The sequence below is a fragment of the Trichechus manatus genome, unplaced genomic scaffold (assembly GCF_000243295.1).
Source record: "Trichechus manatus latirostris isolate Lorelei unplaced genomic scaffold, TriManLat1.0 scaffold00088, whole genome shotgun sequence".
NCBI lineage: Eukaryota > Metazoa > Chordata > Mammalia > Sirenia > Trichechidae > Trichechus > Trichechus manatus.
The window spans coordinates 3,383,689-3,405,306 of NW_004444024.1; the positions used below are offsets into that span (position 1 = coordinate 3,383,689).

The 21,618-nt window shown below is 37.3% G+C and overlaps 1 protein-coding gene across 5 annotated transcripts in view; it reads right to left on the minus strand.

Moving 5' to 3' along the window:
• The window catches only part of RAB6A (RAB6A, member RAS oncogene family), a 72,465-nt gene that overhangs the window by 43,866 nt on the left and 6,981 nt on the right, over positions 1–21,618 (minus strand). Inside the window, exon 1 of one of the 5 annotated variants that reach the window (XM_023736557.1) lies at positions 1,112–3,950. The exons of the other annotated variants lie outside the window; for them this stretch is intronic. The gene's annotated coding sequence lies outside the window, so the exon portion shown is untranslated. Of the gene's footprint in view, positions 1–1,111; positions 3,951–21,618 lie in introns of those variants that run through there. 5 annotated transcript variants of the gene reach the window in all.

The following is a 21,618-nucleotide window of genomic DNA, read 5'->3' on the forward strand; positions in this document are numbered from 1 at the left end:
AGGGGTCTGGGGACCATGCTTTCAGGGGACATCTAGGTCAACTGACATAACAAAGCTTATTAAGAAAATGTTCCGCATCCAACTTTGGTGAGTGGCTCTGGGGTCTTAAAAGCTTACAAGTGGCCATCTAAGATGCATCAATTGGTCCCAACCCACCTGGAACAAAGGAGAATGCAGAACACCAAAGACACAAGGAAAGTATTAGCCCAAGAGACAGAAAGGGCCACATAAACCAGAGACTTTATCAGCCTGAGGCCAGAAGAACTAGATGGTGCCCGGCTACCACCAATGACCGCCCTTACAGGGAACACAACAGAGAGTCCCGGATGGAGCAGGAGAAAGGTGGCATGCAGAACTGAAATTCTAGTAAGAAAACCAGACTTAACGGCCTGACTGAGACTGGAGGAACCCCAGAAAACATGGCCCCTGGATTCTCCACAATGATGATCAGCCCAGAACTAAAACAATTTCCAAGGCCAACTCTTCAGACAGGGATTGGACTAGACTGTGGGACATAAAGGGATACTCAGGAGGAGTGTGCCTCTTAGCTCAAGTAGATATAAGAGACTAAACGGGCGGCTTCTGTCCAGAGGTGAGATGGGAAGGCAGAGAAGGTTAGGAGCTGGTTGAATGGACATGTGGAATCAGGTGTGGATAGGAGGAGTGTGCTGTCACAGTATGGGAAGAGCAATTAGAGTCACATAACAATGTATGTATAAATTTTTGTATGGGGAAAAATTAGAAAAAAAGAAGACAATGAAATAAAGATACTTGCAGATAAACAAAAGAGAATTCTTTGTCAGAAGACCTGTACTCAAAAATGCTTGAAGAATTTCTTCAGGATGAAGTAAAATGACAACATATAATAACCCTAGGTGGTAAATATGAGGATAAAAGATTACATATTTTTTCTTTTAATTTCTTTAAAAGACAACATTTTAAAGTAAAAATTATAATGACATATAATAAGGTTTATAACATGTACAGATGTAATATACAAGACAATTATAACACAAAGGACAGGGGAGGTAAATGCAACCATACTACTGCAATGTTCATATATTTTACATGAATAATACAATACAGACTGTGAGAAATTAATGATACATACCTGTGAGAGGTAAGCCTTGGCACAACCACTAATGAAAAAGGAGCTAAAGAGTCAACAGAGGAATCAAAACTGAATACTAAAACAAGAACAAAAACCAGATGAGACAAATAAAAAATAAATAGCAAACAGCAGATCCAAATCCAGCCATATCAATATGTACAGTATATATACAGTATATGTAAAAACTCCAATTGAAAGACAGAGATTGTTAGACTAGATAAGAAAACAAACACAACTATTTGTTATCTATGAGACACATTTTAAGAACAAAGAAACAAATAAGTTTAAAAGTAAAAGGATGTTAAAAAAAAAAACTTCCCAACAAAGAAAACTCCAGGCCCACATGGTTTCACTACTGAATTCTAATCAAAGATTTAAGTAATAAGAACAATTTTACACAAACGTTTTTAGAAAAAAAAAAAAACTTTCCAATTTATGACATGGAACCAGTATACATAATATCAAAACTTGACAAAGATATTACAAGAAAAAAAAATTACAGACCAATAGCTCTCATAATGATACACTCAAAATTTCTGAATAAAATATTAGCAAATCAAATTCACCTATATATTTAAAAAAAAAAAATCCTCATAACCAGGTGGGGTTTATCCCAGGAATAAAAGGTTTAACTATAAAAAATAAAGTAATCAATGAAATCCACAATATTCACAAAGAAGAAAATCCACGTGATCATCTCAATAGATAAAGTGACACAATTTGACATGAATTCATGATGAAAAGTCTAAGGAAACTAGTAAGCCAGGAATAGAAGGAAACTTCCTCAATGTGATAAAAAACACATATACCTAAGTTACAGGTAGCATCATACATAATGGCGAAACTCTAAAATGATTTCCTTCTAAGACTAGGAAAAAGGCAAGGATTTCCAATCCTACCACTTTCTATTCAGCATGGTACTGGTATAAGGTCTCAGCCAGTGCAATACTGATAAGAAAAATAAATAAAAGGCAAACTGTTCCCATTCACAGACAATTCCCATAAACATGATTGTTTAGCTACAGAAATATACTAAACAGCAAATTTAAAAACATTCACTGTAACTAGTAAGTTCAGCAAGGACTCAGCATACAAAAATCAACTGAATTTCTATATATAAGCAGCAAACAACAGGAAAATAAAAGTTTTCAAAATTCCATGTATACAGGACACTATAAAAGGCCATGCAAATAAAATGCAACATTTTTATTCTTCCTAACTATTACGACTAATGCACTGTAGCATGAAAATGAACATTCTCCAAAGAATCGAAACTGGTTCCTTTATAAAATGTATACTCTATGAATATCATTCTTTGATTCCCCAAGGAAAAGAAGCTTCCCTCTCCTAAAAGACATCCCAAAATAAGGGAGAAGCACATTTCTAAATTTCACTCAACGGCAGAAAAAGGAATCCTAGAGTCAAATGAATTAAGATATTTCCTGATGAGACAAAGTTAAAGACGTTATGTTAGGAACTTAGCAAAGAATGGTTAAAAGCAAGCAGCAAACTCACTATTGTGGATAAACAAAATCCTTATCTATAGTTAAAAAAAAATAAATTTAACAAGATGTGTAACACCTCTACATTGAAAACTACAAATAATTCTGCTGAGAGAAATTGAAGAAAACCTAAATAAATGGGGTGATATATTACAGACATGGTTAGGAAGAATCAATATTATTAAAATGTCAATTTTCTCCAAACAATACATTCAACACAATCTAAATCATAATCCCAATAGCCTTTTTTAAAACAGAAATTGACAAGCTGACTCTAAAGTTTAAATGCAAATGGAAAGAATCTAGAATAGTTCTTTTAAAATCTTGAAAAAGATTAATAAATTTGAAGGAACTACAGTATCCAGCCTCAAAATTTACCATAAAGCTACAGTAATCCAAACAGTGTTGCATTGGTTTAAAGACAGAAAACAGAGAGCCAGGGAACAGAAGAGAGTCTAGAAATAGACGAAAATCTCTAGGTAGTTGAATAACATCTCTATGTCCATGAGACCAAAACCCTATTCCTCTACTAATCCCCCCAAAAAGGGCCAGAACAGACAATTCTCTTTTCTTCCACATTAGCACACTCAATGATATTATAAGAAATAGAGATTTTTAAAATACATTTGTAGCTAAACAGCTTTCCCAACATGAAATTATGACATTTTATTTAAAGCATATACCTCCACAATGATGATACTGTTCTGATTACTAGAAGTTATAGGTAATACATGCTTTCATCCTAACCCTCAACCTTTCCAAAATCAGTAAGGTAGAGATCTCTTTTCTGTCAATTCCTGTTTAGGAAAAGCATTGATTTTGCTAGCAACAGGGAAAAGTAGCTTTGGGATAGGATTAATGCAGTGTGGAAGATTTTAGACAGCAAAAAATAGTAAGGTGGCTCTATCTTTATTTCACTAAAACCCAAAAACCAAACCCACTGCCCAATTTCAACTCATAGCCACCCTGCAGGACAGAGCAGAACTGCACCATAGGGTTTCTAAGGCCATAAATCTTTACTGAAGTATACTGCCACGTCTTTCTCCTGTGGAGCAGCTGGTGGGTTCGAATTGTTGCCCTTTCAGTTAGCAGCCACCAGGGCTCCTTTACTTCACTAAAGACAGTTCAAACAGACTGAGATCCCTTAGGTAAAAAGTGTTATACACACATTAGCATTCACATTTGTAGGTAGCCAAGCTTTTTTATGTTTTGTTCAAAACAAGTTGTAGAAGGAGATTCAAGATACTATCACTGTAGAGGGGACAATATTCATTAACTTATTATTATATGCTTAAATACTGTGATGGTTAAGACTGTGTCAACTTGGCTGGGCCATGATTCTGTGTTCGGCAGTTATATAATGTTGTGATCACTTCCCTGTTGCGATCTGATATGTGATCACTCCCATGATAGGATCTGCTGTGAGTAGCCAATCAGCTGAAAGCGAGTTTTCTTGGTCATGTGGCCTGCATCCAAATATAACTGGACATTCTGGCTTTTGTCTACTCTGAATCCTGCAACTGGCTCCTGTTCATGTGACCTCCAGTTCTTGGGACTTGAGCTAGCAGCTTACCTGCAGTCTTGCCTGTCACTCTTGGAATTCATCAATCTTCACAGCCTGTGAGCAAGAGCCCTGCTCTCCGACCTGCCCATCTTGGGTTCACCAGCCCTTGAGGCTACATCATCAGGAGAAGTCTCCTTGCCTTGAGTTGCCTCCCAATCATAAGCCTAAGGGAGGCTCTCAAAAACAGTGAAGGTTGTTACTAACGGCAATTGGGAGGAAATCAATAAACTCAGTTAGATAAAGGTTGAATTGCAGGCTAGCTATTTTGACAAAAGAGATAGCTAGAAGGAGCCCTCTGGGGCTCAGGAAAAATCTCAAACACTGACCTCTAGAACTATTCTTTCAAAAGAGCCTGAATTTGACTGGATTGGTTTGACTGCATTATTTGTGGAGCAATTTGTGCTCCAGGGGATTGTTGAAAACAACATGGCAATCAGGTGGCAATCAGGTGACAATTAGTGGAGCCTAACAGCTAGGTAAGAAGCCCTCCTGGCCCAAAAAGCACTCAGTCGCTAACCCAAAGGTCTGTGGTGAGAACGCCATCAGCGGCTCTGTGGAAAAGACCTGGCAACCTTCTACCATAAAGATTTCAGCCTAGGAAACCCTATGCGGCAGTATAAATGCACACAACAAAAGGTACATGTGATCAGGGAAAGAGTTAAAGAGAGTCCTACCAAAGCCACTGTCATACCAGAACAACTACAGGCATACTCAAGGCTGCAGTCCCTGAAGAACATCAGAGGCTTCACACTGGTTAGAGGGAAGGAGGAGATAGACAGCGGAGAGGGAGTAAACATCATTAAAATAATCACGCCAGTCACTAAACAAGTAATAAGCAAATAACAAGTCCTAGAGTGGAAGTCTAGTACCCACAGTGGCTACAACATATTATCTAAAATGTCCAGTTTCCAATAAAAAACTATGAAAGATTCAAGAAACAAGAAAGTATGAACTATGCACTAGGAAAAAAAGACAGGCAATAGAAACTGCCTGGGAGAGCAACCAGGTGTCAGACTTACAGGCAAAGATTTCAAAGTAGTCATTATACACATGTTCAAAGAACTAAAGGAAACCATGTTTAAAGGAGTAAAGGAAGGTAAGATGATAATGCTGTATCCACAGAGAGAGAGAAATTATTTGAAAAAAGAACCAGACATTTGGGAGTAGAAAAGTATAGTAACTGAATAGAGTACAACAGATTTGAACTGACAGAAGAATTAGCAATCTTGAAGATAAACTGAAATGATGCAATCCAAAGAGCTGAGAGAAAAAAGAAGAAAAATGAACACACCCTCAGAGAAATAAGGAGACCATTAAGCACACTAACATACGTATAGCAGAAGGAGAGGAGAGAGACAAAGCACCAGAAAAAATATTTGAATAATTTAAAGACATTAACCTACACATACAGGTAGTTCAACGAACTCTTAGTAGGAAAAAACGCAAAGAGATCCACAGACACATCATAATAAAAATGCTGAAAGCCAAACACAAGGAGAAAATCTTGAAAGCAGTTAAGATAAAAATGACTTATCACTTACCTAGCATAAACAGCTTAATCGTTCATCAGAAATAATGGGAGACCAGAAGGCACCAATAACATATTCAAAGTGTTTAAAGGAAAAAAACAAAACAAAACTGAAAACCCAGAATCCTATAAAACCAGAAATATCCCCTGAAATCTTCTTCAAACCAAACAATAGTTTAGCTTAACTAGTAAAGAACGTCTGCCTTGAGCACTGTACTCTTTCAAGATCTATTTATATGAGATCAAACTGACAATGGCAACTCGAAAGATCAGACAGAAGTTTAGGGGGCAGTGAGTTTATGTTAATAAGGGAAGAACAACTCAGAAAAGGAAGGTAAGAATGGTTGCACAACTCCAAGAATGTGATCATTGTCACTGAACTGTACATGTGGAAACTGTTGAAATGGTGTATGTTTTGCTGTGTATATTTGCAACAACAAAATAAATAAAATTTAAAAAAAGAAATACCAAATGAAGTTCTTCAGGCAGAAAACAAGTGATCTCAGATAGTAATTAAAATTCACATTAAAAACCAAAAAGCACCAGTAAATGATATAATTATGAAAGACAGCATAAATGCATATTTCTTCACCTTTCTTCTCTTAACTGATATAAAAGGCAACTGTATAAATCAGTTTGTATATAACGTATTGTTGGGCCTATGATATATAGAAATGCAACATTATTTGTCAACAGCAGCACGAAGAAGGGGTGGGGGCAAAGCAGTATTGGGCTAAGGAAATGACACCAGATGGTAACACAAATCCAAAGGAATAAACTAAGAGTAACAGAACAGATAAATAAGAAGGTTAATATAAAAAAAGCTATAAACATACACTTGCTCTCCCTTCATCTCTCTGCTTCTTTAAAAGGTATAAAATTATATAAAGTAACAATTATAACAACATATCATTGTGTTTATAGCATTTATAGAAGTAATATTTAACAATAATACCACAAAAAGGGGGTAAAGGAAATAGAGCTACATAGGAGTAATGTTTCTATTACTTCACTAGAATTAAGTCAGTATAAATTTGAAGCTGATAAGATATATAGTGAGACCTGTGAGAGCCAGAATTCAATGGGACTGCCATGTTTTTCTGGGTCTCGTAAGTTTTCTGCCTTTGACAGGGTGCCTTCTTATCACTTTTCTATCATTTGTTTTAGTGGAAAATATCTGCATTTTCCTTCTCTGGCAGGTTTCCACCTGACACAGGTTCCGGCTTTTGCAGGTTTTAGTGCATACAGTAAGCCCTAGAGCAACCACTAAGGTAATAACTCAAAAAAAAAAAAAAAAAGTTCAAAAAGATCATTAAGCTGGGGACTGACTGTATTTATATTCTGCAACTTTTTCCCACAGAAATTAGCCACTATAAAAGATTAATATACTATAATAATAATAGTCATTCAAATCAAATGCTATGATTTTAACAAATGAGCTAAGCCAAGAACACTGCCTGTAGTCACTGCTCCATCACAGTAACAAAGATAGCTGAGAAAGCTACCCAGGGACCACAGAAGAAAAGCTCAGCTGCAAGCAAAACTCATTGCAATATCGTATCCAAGTACGTATAATCTAAGTGATGTAATTCTATAGCAAACCAGAAAAATCAATTAAAACAAGTTAATGTTACTTCACTGTTGCTTAACCTAGTCAATAACATAAAAGTTTAACAGACCTAGTAGCCTTTCTCTATAGACCTAAATTGAAAATTTTGTTTCTCCTGTACGGTCGCTATGAGTCAGAATCAACTCAACGGCAACGGGTCTGGTTTTTTGGTTAGTTAAAAAAAGAAAAAAAAGACAACTACAACTACACTTGCATAATATCTAAAAATGGTAGAATGAGTCTGGTTGTATAAAATACTTGCTGAAATAAGTAATTTTGCATCTATGGCTCAAAAGTTGTTTTTAAAGGTGTTTTATTTATTTACAATAATATTTATGGTAAAGGCATTTAACTATAGTATGAGCTTCCAGAATAATGAAATGGCACATCCAAAGTAAAAACAAAAAATATTTACCTACAGAAGAGATTAAGACAGGAAAGGCACTCTCCATTGGCTTTTCTCACCAAAGACAAGGAGTAAACAAATATTTTAATCCTTGGATATCTATTTATTTCTCACCTCATTCCAAAGCTACTAAATGCTAGGAAAAAAGGAGGTTGGGGGATTGGAATGCGAAAACAAATAATTAAGGCAGACCTCAAAGGAGTTTACAATCCACTGAAAAAGACAAACATGCACACATACAAGAAAGTGAACAAGAAGGAAGCACTGAGCAAAGTGTCCAGCCTCCATAATGTCAGAGGTATCTTTCCTCAACTTATGACAGGAATCTCCTATAGCGTTAAAAATCTCTGGCAGGCATTAAAGGACCTTTAAAATCGAACTTCGGCCTAGCCTCATCTCCTGCCCTTGCCAAACATAAACTTCATATGCCAATCATGAAGGCTATTAGTTATTCTCCAAGCCTCTGAGCCTTTGCTCATGTAACTTCATTTTGGGCAAGCTTTCTTTCCTGGTTACATTATGAGCCTATAACTTTGCTATCAGATAAGGCTCTGGATGAAGAAAAGAGAAACAAAATTACTTTCAGCCTACGAGTGTTTCTGAGTATTTTAGACAGCAGCAGGGCTCTTAATTTATTCCTATAACAAAGTCAACATACATTGGTGACTATGGTAAGAATAAAAAGATGTCGAAAATAATCCACACCCTCAAAAACAGTCCAGTGAAAAGTTCAAAGTAAGTACTAGCATAAGACTAATTTTACCAGCATTAGCTTTATTTAAAAACTTAAATGTAGAAATTTAAGGTAAGGAAATGAATGATCCACATTTTCTTATGGGGAAAAGTAAGAAAAATTGGTAATATGATAAAAAACACTTATTACTACCTCAAATTATCTTGTTCATGTATGTTTACTAATTTACCTCTCCCAACTTGAAATCTAAGATGCAGAATAGGAACCTTATCTATCTTGTTCACTGCTATACTGTCTAGAACCAGTCCCTGCCTGGAACTCAGTGAACTAAACAGTGAAAGAAATTTCACTAAGCAGACAGCATTCCCTACTTTAGGCAGGTAATATGGTCCAGAGTCTGGCCCACAACAGCCTACATTCTTGGGAAAATGAAAGTGATAGGGTTGCTATGAGTCAGAATCTACTTGGTGGCAGTGGGTTTGGTTTGGTTGGGTATAGCTCGTAGGGACATAGTTATAATCAAGCTCAAGAACCAGCTATAAAACCAAAAAGCCAAATTTACTAATTTACAATAAGAATAACTTTCTTAAGGATGGGAATATTCAAAGTTAATATGACTAGTAAATTCTCTCATTTAAGCTGTACACTTATGATTTGTACACATTTCTGTTTCCCTTACAAAAAATCTAAATAATCACTGTTTGGAATAATAATAATGTCTTATGGGGTTTTACAAATATATACTAGCAGTAAGTGGAGAGGAGTGGTAGTAAGTAGAATGAAAGAGTTGTAAGGTCTTTGCATTGTCCAGAAGGGTAAAGGTATCAATTAATTGTAAACTCTGTTAAGTCAAGGATGCATACCACAACTTCTAGGGTAATCACTAAATAAAATGAGGGAAAATGTATAACTTTCAAACTAATAAAGTCAAGAATATACAACATTCTTTTGAAAACTGTAAATTCAAAATAACACAAGGAGAAAAAAATCCACGACAAAAAGAAAGCATAAAATAAGATGGTAGATTTATTCTAAACCCAAATATATAAGTAATTATACTAAATGTAAATATACTAATGCTATAATTCTTCTAAAAAAGTTGTCAGACTGGACAAACACAAAACCTAACTAGATATTGTTTGCTAACATCTAGTTAGCAAACATCTGCTAACATTACTTTCAACCAAAGAATACAAAAAGGTTTATAGGAAAAATATAAAAACACTAGTAAAAAAAAAGAGTATACCTATATTAACCTGAAAATAAACTTTAGGACAAAAAGCATTACTAGAAATAAGGAAGAACACTTGATAATGACAAAAGGTTCAACTCACCAAGAACATATCATTTGTATACACCTAATAACAAACTAAAAATGTACAGAACCACAAGGATAAACAGAGAGAGCCACAATCACAATGAGAGGTTTTAACGTACCTCTCTCCGTAACAGAACAGGCAAAAATTCAGTAAGGACACAGAAGATATGAACTACATGATTAACAAAACTGACCTAAACCCATTGCCATCACGTCGATTCCGACTCACAGTGACCCTACAGGACAGACTAGAACTGCCCCAAAGGGTTTCCAAACCCATAAATCTTTAAGGAGCAGACAGCCACATCTTTCTCCCGTGGAGCAGCTGGTGGGTTCAAACTGCCAACCTTATGGTTAGCAGCCGAGTACTTAACAACTATGCCACCAGGCATTCTAAAACTGCCTAGTGACTATAATATAGAATCTGCACCTAACAATTGCAAAATACACATTCTTTCAGGCAAAATGGAATAGCTACGAACTTTGCAATTCTACTGAGATTTAAACAAGAGAAAGGCTTAAGCTGAAACAGTAACTTTAAGTGACTGATTTCATTTGATTTACATTAATCAGTTTATTGTGTAGCATGGGTGGGAAGCGGGATAGAAAGAAAAGCATTACAACATAATGTATAAAGTTTTATGTTTGGTTACACGAGGGTATTAGGTACAAATGTAAACATATTGAACAACAAATGAACAGTTACAGTATTCAGGATACGATTAGTTAGGTTCTCAGTAAAATGGTCATCAAGAAGTTCTGATAAAAAGGAAGCTTATATGAAAGCAAGTAAGACCAGCTAAAACTAGCAAACAAGAATATTTAATTATCAACAAATATGATTCTATATATCTCAAAATAGAGTCTGTTTTCAAGGTATAGTTCTGGTTCTGTCTGGGCACTTCCAGCTCTTCCAAGATATCATTTCTGTATTTTAAAAAACAAAATATACTCTAGGTGATTTCATAACCTACTCTAATATTTCTACAATCCTTTTAGTCAGGAAATTCTTCCATATCTGACTTAAATTCACTATCTTTCAGCTTAAGTTCTTCTCTTCTTGTTAAGAATTGCAAACTAACTAGCTATTATCTTTTCTGGAAGACATCATTACAAATCTAAATTTTTTTTTTTCAGTTGTACTTTTGCTTTCTCTGTGAGATTAAACAATTCACATTTATATAGCACTTTAATACGTATTTTCTCATTTCAGTATCACATTTTAATTATATAATTAAATAAAACTGATTTTCCTAATGTATAGATACTATTTTGAAATATTCTGGTAATTCAGTATCAGTAAAACAGTCATTAACATAATAAATTTTATCAAAGCCATTGAACAATCTCTTCTTAACTATACCATTGCCGTTCAGTAGATTCCAACTCACAGCAACCCTACAGCACAGCGAAGAACTGCCTCAAAGGGTTTCCAAGGAGTGGCTGGTGGTTTCAAACTGCGGACCTTTTGGTTAGCAGCCGAGCTCTTAACCACTGTGCCACCAGGGCTCCTCTTAACTGTAAGTTATATGAAATTAAGAATCTTGTCACGTAAATGACAGAAGTTCAGTAATTCAAAATATCTAAGGAACACTTAACCTTATATAGCTAGATTTTCCAGAGATGGTTATACTTTTTTCACTCTTATGTTCTGGGGAACACATAACTACCCTGTAGATATTTTCTGCATGAGTCAGAATTGACTTGACAGCACACAACAAACATATGCAATTTTTATCAAGGCAAGTTAATAACAGTTTAGTGTTTAAGAACTTTAAATCTAGAACCAGACTGTTGAGTTGGGATCAGATCACAGCTTGGCCACTTGCTAACCATGCAACCATGGACTAGTTACTTAATCTCTCTATGCCTCAGTTTCTTCATTATAAAATAGAAATAATAGTACCTACCTTATAGGGATATTTTAACTTTTTATTTGGAAATAATTTTAGGCTTACAGAAAAGCTGCAAAATAGAACAGATAATTCCAGTATACTTTTCACACAGCTTCCCCTAATATTAACATCTTATATAACCACCGTACAATTATCAAAACTAAGAAATTAAGAAGGATACAGTGCAATTAAGTAAACTACAGGATTTATTCCGATTTCACCAGTTTTTCTAACAAAGCCCTTTTTCTGTTCCAAGAGCCAATCCAGGATCCCACATTGCATTTAGTTATCATGTCTCCTTACTCTCCTCTGACCTCTAACATTTCCTCTGTCTTTCCTTGTTTTCATGATCTTGACACTTTTGAAGAGTACTGGCCAATTATTTTGTACAATGTCCCTCAATTTAGACTTGCCTGATGTTTCCTTGTGATTAGACTGAGGTCATGCATTTTTGGCAAGACTACCATAGAAGTGATGCGCCCTTCTCAGTGCATCATATCAAGGGTACATGATGTCATTATGTCTTGTTCCAGATGATGTTCCTTTATTACTTGGTTAAGTTTATATATGAAGGGTTTCTCTACCATAAAGTTACTGTTTTTTTACCTTGTAAGTAATAAATATCTTGGGGGAGATACTTTGAGACTATGCAAATATCCTGTGTGTGTTCAAACCTTCACCCACTAATTTTAGCATTCATCAAATGGATCTGCCTGCAGCAATTATTACTGTGGTGTTCTAATGGTGATTTTCTATTTCCCTTATTCCTTCTACATTTATTAATTGGAATTCTTATATAGAAGAGGTGTCCCTTCTCCCTTATTTATATATATATTAGTAGGTATTCATGGAAATTTTTACTCTGTGGGTTATAATCTAATATCATCATTATTTATTTGTTGCTCAAATTGTTCCAGCTTTCCCTACTGGGAGCTCTTTCAGGTTGGCTCCTGTGTCCTTTCAACATGCCCCCATTCTTTTTTAAGTACTTCCTTACTTTCTGGCACCACAAGATGCTCCAAGCTCATCTTTTATATTCCCTGCCCCAACCCTGAAATAAACCACTTCTCCAAGGAGCTTACAGGTTTTACAGGTTAAATGAGTTAGAAATATAAAACACAACAGGGCCTGATATACAGTAAGCAATTAAATGTTAGTTGATATTAAGATAATATATGTAAACAACTATACTAACATAAGGAAACAGCCACAAAACTGGATCTATTCACAAAATTATGGTAGTCTGACTATTCAAAAAAAATTTAGTAGTTTGGCAGAAATTATACTTAAATATTACCCACTACTATTGTCAGGAGGTGCTATATGGAGTTTTATGTTTCTTTGCAAAGGGTTAAGTACAAATGTAGAAATTCTGAAAAACAAAAATAAATGGTCACAGTATTCAAAATGCTATCAATCAGATTGAGGTTGAAATGGCTACTTAGACTGGGAAGTGCAAACCAGGGCTTCAAACTGGTTCTAACCAGTTCAGTCATAGCCTACGAAATGAAATCAGAACAGACCCAAATTTGAAGCAGAACAATAAACTGAACGGGAAAAACCACAGTGGAAGCCCTGGAATGGGAGACTCAGAAGAGGCATAGTGAGCCCCATCAGGAACCTGATGCAGAAGACTGGACCACTGTCAGGACTAAGAAGAGTGACACGCATTCAAAGTGGTGCGGTTAGCTGCCATCTTTGAGCAGAGCACCACTGTTTCTATCTCCGCTGGTCAAGAGATTTGGTTGCTATGTAACGCTCATGCTGCCCTTGTTTTCTAAGAGGGAGATTAAGTTTCTAACAGGGCATCAACTCGTAATTTTTCCCCTTCCAGTTATGTTCCAGTTCACCCACATTTTACAAATTCAGGTCCATTCTAGTTATGCTTCGTCAGCCACGAGTAAACTGGGAAGAACTAGTTCAAAGCCCTGGTGCAAAGAGTTAAGCACTTGACTACTAGCCAAAAGGTTGGCAGTTTGAACCCAGTCCTTGGAAGACAAGCCTGATGATCTGCTTCTGAAAGGCCACAGCTTTCAAAACCCTGTAGAGCACTTCTACTCTGCACACACAAGATCAGCATAAGTTGAAACTGACTCAATAGTAATTAACAACAATATATTAAATAGTACAGATACTGCAATAGCAGAGATTTTGAAAACAAATGCACAACATTTTGGACAGGAAAGTAAGTTCAGCTAAAGAACTTTGAAGTATAAAAGGAATGCTATACTTAAAACCAGGCATACCCAGTCTTTATCTGAAGAGGAACTAATTTCAATTTCTGGAAGCTTTGTGAGCATTAAGCAGGTAAGAACATATCAGACAGTGCTGACTAAAAGCTCCTGGGTGGAGCCTACAGAGGGATCACCTATTTGGGAAACAAGAGTCTTCTCATTTTACGTATGATGAAACTGACACATGAAGTTACAGTGACCTTTTTAAGAGCACAAATTTATAAACAAGATCAGAGTTCAGTTTTCTCCTATGCCTACTCCCCCATCCCATATCACATTAACTATAATTGTTTTGCAGGCAAAAGGAAAGAAATGCTTCATATTAAACAACTTGATCAATAGAACTTAAAAGGTTTACAAAATGAGTAATAACATCCTATTATTATCACAATATCAACCAGTCTTTCCTTTTACTTAACATCAGTATAACACTCTGTCTTCTTTAAGAAGAAACACAGACCTATTTTCCAGCTTTCTATGACTGAACAGATTCAGTTATTTTATGGTTGACTACATGAAAGGCGTAGCCCTGGTGGCACAGTGATTAAGCACTCAGCTGCTAACCAAAAGGTCAGCAGTCTGAACCCACCTGGTGCTCTGCAGAAGATGTGGCAGTCGGCTTCCATAGAGATTACAGTCTTAGAAACCCTATGGGGCAGTTCTACTCTGTCTTACAAGGTTGCTATGAGTCAGAATCAACTTGACAACAGTGGGTTTGTGGGGGTCCTCTACCCTAAAAGTTACTATTATTCTAATTTTTTTTTTGGTATTTACTTTCTTGTCTTGCTTTACTTATCAGTGTTACCACTAAAGTATCCATCTCTACATAATTGGTTAATTTTGCCTCTTTTTGAATTTTGTATAAATGGAACCATACTATATGTAAAAAAAAAAAAGGACAAAGATAGAAAACAATGTGACATTATCTAATAAAGTTGAATATATCCATATTCTGTGACTCACTAGTTCTAATCTTAAGTATAAGGAGCCCTGGCGGCTTAATGGTTAAGCACTTGGGTGCTAACCAAAAGGTCAGCAGTTCAAACCCACCAGAGCCCCACAGGAGAGAAGACCTGGTGATCTGCTCCCGTAAAGATTACAGTGTAGGAAACCTTACAGAGCAGTTCTACCTGTCATATAGGTTCACTCTGAGTCGGAATCGATTTGACGGCACACAACAACATTCTTAGGTATATACCCAAGAAATATGCATGCTTATGTGTATCAGGATACGTATGCAAAAATGTTTATAGCAGCATTGTTCTTAACTGACAATATCTGAAAACAACCTCTAAGACCATCAACAGTAAAATGGATAAATACACTGTGTGTATTCATTGTATCAACTGTTATACACTAATGCGTATTAAAAAACACATATATTTTTACAAAACATAGATGAATCTTAGAAACAATGTTGAGGAAAAAAATCAAAATCACAAAGAACTCCACACAATTCATAAGACACTGACTCAAAAACAGGTAAAACTGTATCATTTAGGAATGTACATACAGGTGGTAAAACAAAAAACAGAAGTAAATAATTATCATAAAAATCAGGCTGCTGTTTACCTCTGGGATGTAAGGGATTCTAACTGGTAAAGATATGTACAGGACTTCTGGAGTAAAAGTTATGTTCTATTTCTTTTCCTGGGAGGTGACTGTATGGGTGTTCACTTTACAATGATTTGTTAAAACATGTATGTCGATTTTATGCATTTTCTGTATGTTTTACAACACAAATGTTTTAAGAAATATACACACAAAAATATACTGAAATGATATTCACCAAAATGCTAATAATGGTTGTGAGTTTAACGGGTTCTTGATGAGATTACGGGTGATTCTTTTTCTTTCCCTTCATAGATCCCTTTATTGTCCAACTTTTCTATAATGAATTGGTTTTAATTTCATAAAATGTATTTTTAAAAAATAATGGTGGGGGAGTGGAAACTCTGAAAACCCTAAGTAATTTTAAATGCCTAAAAATGTTGGTTGTCAGAAAATCCAACTCATCCAAGTTATAAGCTAGAAAACAAATGGAAAAGTGGTAATTGACCTAACAGACTCCCAAAAGATAAATTCTAAAATAACAACAGGGAAAGCAAGGAAACAACTTGATTTGTGCCACAGAGTACATCTAGAAATAATAAACAGGAGGAATGGATGCTACCCTGTTTAAAAGGTAGACTGACCACATCACCACCTATATTCCATATAGCCAGGTCCCTCCTCCACATCATAAAACTAGAGGATTATGCTGTACAGAAAGGAAAACAGAGTTTCTAGACTGAAGGATACAAGGTACAATTGAGGGTTAGAGCCTATACAGTATTAAAAACAAGGAGATTAAATCCATTTACTGTATGTATAACTTCAAGCCTCTCTCCATTCAGCTCCAACAATGCTAGCAATCAGGTTTATCCTCTCCAGCAAGAGACTGGATAATTCTTCTTTCAGGAAATCTGACGAGCAAAAAGGCTTAAAGATCTAATACCAGGAACTTTCCAAAAAAGAACTGTTAGATCTCCCTACAGTGAAGCCCCATAAAGTCAAACAAGATCTAAAAAAGCAAAATGTTAGTGCTCAACAATTAAACAGAAGCAAACAGTCAAGAATCACTAGTTTTCTGAGAGGACCACAGAAAATAGGACATAGAGAAACTAAAACAGGGAGGGAAAAGTTCACAAAAACAGACCATGCAGGAAGAAAGCCATGTATCTCATTAATATCCTCAAAATGACAAAAAAAGATATTGGAACCTAAAGGATGCTACAGAACAAGAAACATTATTAAAACAAAAAACTCTTTGAGGTTCACCGTTCAGCCGGGGATTGGACAGCCCCATAAAAGAGAACGGGACTAATGAGGCACAGCAGTCCAGGGAAAAGGGCTAGAAGGCAGAAGGGGACAGGAAAGCTAGTGATAGGGAACCCAAGGCTGAGTAAGGATAGTGTTGACCTGTAGTAGGGTTGTTAACCATTGTCATAGGGCAACATGTGTACTAACTGTTAAATGAGGAACTATTTTGTTCTATAAGCCTTCAACTAAAGTGAGAATAGCAGCACAACTGGAAGAGCGTAGTCGATGTCACTGAACTGCGCACGTAGAAATTTTTGAAATCGTCTATCTTTGGCTATGTATATTTTCACAAAAAAAAAAAAAGGTCGAGAAGGGAGAGTGTTGACATGTCATGGGGCTGTTAACCAATGTTGGAAAACAACATGTGTACTGACTGTTTAATGAGAAACTATTTGTTCTGTAAACCTTCACCTAAAGTACAATAAAAAAAAGAAAGGAAAAAATAACCTCTTTGAAATTAAAATATGATAGCAGAAATAAAACTTAATAGAAGAACTGGAAGAAAAGTTGAGAAAATCTTGTGAGAATTACAAGACACATAAATAAATGCAAAAGAGATAAGAAAATTAAAGGATCAATCCAGGACTAATAAAAATTCCAGAAAAAGAGAACTGAGCAGAGGGCTATCACAGTAGCAAGTCAACAAAACATCTTAAACCTAAAAAACATGCGTTTCCAGTTTGAAAGGACTTATACCTAGTACCCAACACATAAAATGAAAACAGACATCATTATGCAGGTTAAAAGACCAGGAGTCAGAATTGCAACACTGGAATCTATGAGGCAATAAATTAATGTCTTCAAACTTCTGAAGGAAGAATATGTCCAACCTAGAACTCAACCTAGAATTCAGTGTAAAGGATTTATGAAGAAAGTTTCAGACACAAAATAGCTCAAGAAAATTTCCTCCCATGTTCCGTTTATCAGAAAGCTATCTATGGAGAACATAAGGAGTAAACCAAGAAATAAGAAAAAATGGAACCTAGGAAACAGGGTGTTATGCATCAAATTGTGTCCACCAAAAATTTACAATGCCATTTGCGAATGGGTGTCTTTATTATGTTAATGAGACAGGACTAGTATTGGGTGTGTCTTAAGCCAATCTCTTTTAAGATATAAAAGATATTAAACAAGCAAGCAAAAGAAGCAGAGATGGAAGAAGAGAGATGTCAAGCCACATGAAGATCATCCAAGAGCAGAACTTCAAAAGAGACAAGGACCTTTCTCCAGAGCCGACAGAGAAAGCCTTCCCCAAGAGCCGGTGCCCTGAATTTGGGCTTCTAGCCTCCTAAACTGTGAGAAAATAAATTTGTTTGTTAAAGCCACCCATTTGTGGTATCTGTTATAGCGGCGCTAGATAACTAAGAATTTGGTACCGAGAAGTGGGAGTGCTGCTCTAACACATATCTAAAATGTGGAAGTGGTTTTGGAATTGGGTAGCAGGTGGAGGCTGGAAGAGTTTTAAGGTGCCTAATAGTAAAGGCCCAGACTGCCTTGCAGAGACTGTTGGTGGAATTATGGATGTCAAAAGCAATTCTGGTGAGGGCTCAGGAGGAAGTGAGGAAAGCTATAGAGAAAGTCTCTACTGTCTTAGAGAATACATACAGCACCAACAACAGAATGTTGCTAGAAATGTGGACAATAAAGGTGCTTCTGGTGAGGCTTTTAAAAGAAAATGATGAACATGTGATCCGACAAGGGAGGAAGGGCGATGCTTTAGACGTAGTGGCAAATAACCTGTCTGAATTATATTCAAATCTTTGGTGGAAGAACTTGGATATGTGGCTGAGGAGACGTCTAAGCAAGATCTTAAAGGGGCTGTGTGGTCTCTTTGCCACTTATAACAAAATGTGAAAGAAAAAAAAAGAACTTAAAGATTTGGGAAAATATTGTTGTACAAACTAAGGACACATGTCCTAGAATGTTCACCAAGGATGTGGCTACACAATCTTTTATTAAAGAGATTAAGCCTATGACTGATGGATCTAACCAACTATGAAAGCAGAAAACCCATCAGTTTACACTGAAGAGGACAGAGAAAGAATGAAAGGAAAGAACGCTGTCTGCCTCTTGGGATTCTACAGACAGGAAACAGGCCAAAGTAGCTACACTTGTTGTCCTCCAAGAAAAGAAAACGACCATCTCTGGAGCAGTTCAGAGATAAGCAGAACTGCTGAAAGCAGCACAGGAAGCAGGGCCTTCCCAGTTTCAAAGGTGGGGCCACAGACTTGTGGCTCTCAAAGAGTGGGACCACAGCCTCCTAGGTTTCAAAGAGTCGGATCTTCACCCACTCAGTTCCAGACTGTGGGGCTGCCATTCATGAGTACCAGAGGCGTAGGGCCGCCACCCAAAACTCAGCGGGCAGGGCTGCCATGGCAAAGGGGCAGAAAAACAGGGGCTGCCAGGGCCAACAGGGTTGGGTCACCACTCAGATGGACTAAGACAATGGGGTCTCCCAAAGCTGAGGGAGCGAAGTTGCCATCCTAGTGGGCCTGGAAGGCAGAGCTGAAGCCCAGGGCCCAAGGGCCTCCACTCAGAATCCAGAGGGCACGGCTAACACTCAGAGTCTGGAGGATGGGGCCATTGCCCAGATGGTTCCAAAGAAGAGTGGATTATTTTCAAGCTTGAGAGCTAATGTAAATTGTTCTGCTAGGTTCTGGACTTGCTTGGTGCCCTTTATCCCTTCTTTTCCTCCAATTAATCCCATTTGTAATGGAAATGTCTACCTTGTGCTTGTTCCACCACTGTACTTTAGAAACAGATAATTTGTATTCTAGATTTCATAGATTTACAGATGAAAAGGAATTTTGCCCCAGGATGGAATATACCTAAAGTCTCACCCATATTTGATTTAAATGCTTCAGAACATGAGATTTTTAAGACACTTGGGATGATGCAATGCAGTGAATGTGTTTTGCATGTGGTAAAGGACATAAATTTTGGGGGGGTCAAAAGGTGGAATGTTATGGATTGTGTCCCCAAAAAGTAAAAATATATGTTCTAAATTCTAATCTCCATGCTTACTTTATGGAGATCTACTGGCACTGTGGTTAAGAGCTCAGCTGCTAACCAAATGGTTGGCAGTTCCAATCCATCAGCCACTCCCTGAAGACCCTATGGGGCAGTTCTACACTGTCCTATAGGGTCGCTATGAGTCAGAATCCACTCAGTGCAACCGTTTTTGGTATGCCTACTTCGTAGTTATAATCCCATTTGTGAATGGGCTGTTTTTGTTAGGTTAATGAGAAGGATTAGTGTAGGGTGTGCATTGAGCCAATCTCTTTTGAGACATAAAAAAGGTTAAACAACATGGTCTCGGGGAACATCTAGCTCAACTGGCATAACATAGTTTATAAACAAAATGTTCTACGTTCTACTTGGTGAGTAGTGTCTGGGGTCTTAAAAGCTCTGAGCGGCCATCTAAGATACTCCACTGGTCTCACTCTGGAGCAAGGGAGAATGAAGAAAACCAAAGACACAAGGGAAAGATCTGTCCAGAGGACTAATGGACCACAAGTACCACAGCCTCCACCAGACTGAGACCAGCACAACTAGATGCTGCCAGGCTACCACCACCAACTGCTCTGACAGGGATCACAATATAGGGTCCCGGACAGAGCTGAAGGAAAATGTAGAACAAAATCCTAACTCCCCCCCCAAAAAAAAGGCCAGACTCATCAGTCCAACAGACTAGAGAAACCCCAAGAATATGGCCCTAGAAACCCTTATAGTATATGAACTCACTCCTGAGGTTCACCCTTCAGCCAAAGATTAGACAGGTCCATAACACAAAACAAGACTAACTGGGCACACCAGCCCAAGGGCAAGGACAAGAAGGCAAGAGGGGGCAGGAAAGCTGGTAATGGGGAACACAAGGTCGAGAAGGGGAGAGCGTTGACATGTCATGGGGTTGGCAATCAATATCACAAAACAATGTGTATTAACCGTTTAATGAGAAACTAGTTTGCTCGGTAAACCTTCATCTATTAAGTACAATAAAAAAAAATCAGATGGTTACGAGGGTGGGGAGGGAGGGAGAGGGGTATTCACTAACTAGATAGTACAGAAGAATTATCTTAGGTGAAGGGAAGGACAATACACACTACTGGGGAAGTCAGCACAACCAGACTAAACTAAAACTAAGAAGTTTCCTGAATACAACCAAACACTTTGAGGGACAGAGTAGCAGGGTCAAGGGTCTGGGGACCATGGCTTCAGGAGACATCCGGGCCAACTGGTATAACAAAGTTTATTAAGAAAATGTTCTGCACCCCCACTTTGGTGAGAGGCATCTGAGGTCTTAAAAGCTAGTGAGCAGTCATCTAAGATGCATCAATTGGTCCCAACCCACCTGGATCAAGGGAGAATGAATAATACCAAAGACACAAGGAAAGTATTACCCCAAGAGACAGAAAAGGCCACATAAATCAGAGACTTCATCAGCCTGAAACCAGAAGAACTAGATGGTACCCGGCTACCACCAATGACTGCCCTGATAGGGAATACAACTAAGAGTCCCTGACAGAGCAGGAGAAAAGTAGGGCACAGAACTCAAATTCTAGTAAAAAGACCAGACTTAATGGTTTGATTGAGAGTGGAAGGACCCTGGAAGACATGGCCCCTGGACTCTCTGTTAGCCTAAAACTAAAATCATTCCCGAGGCCAACTCTCCAGACAAAGATTAGACCCGACTACAGGACACGAAATGATACTCATGAAGAGTGTGCTTCTTAGCTCAAGTAGATACATGAGACTAAATGGGCGGCTCTTATCCACAGGCGAGATGAGAAGCCAGAGAGGGTCAGGAGCTGTTGAATGGACACAGGAAATCCGGGGGGGGGGAAAGAAGGAGTGTGCTGTCACAGTACAAGGAGAGCAGCGAGGGTCACATAACA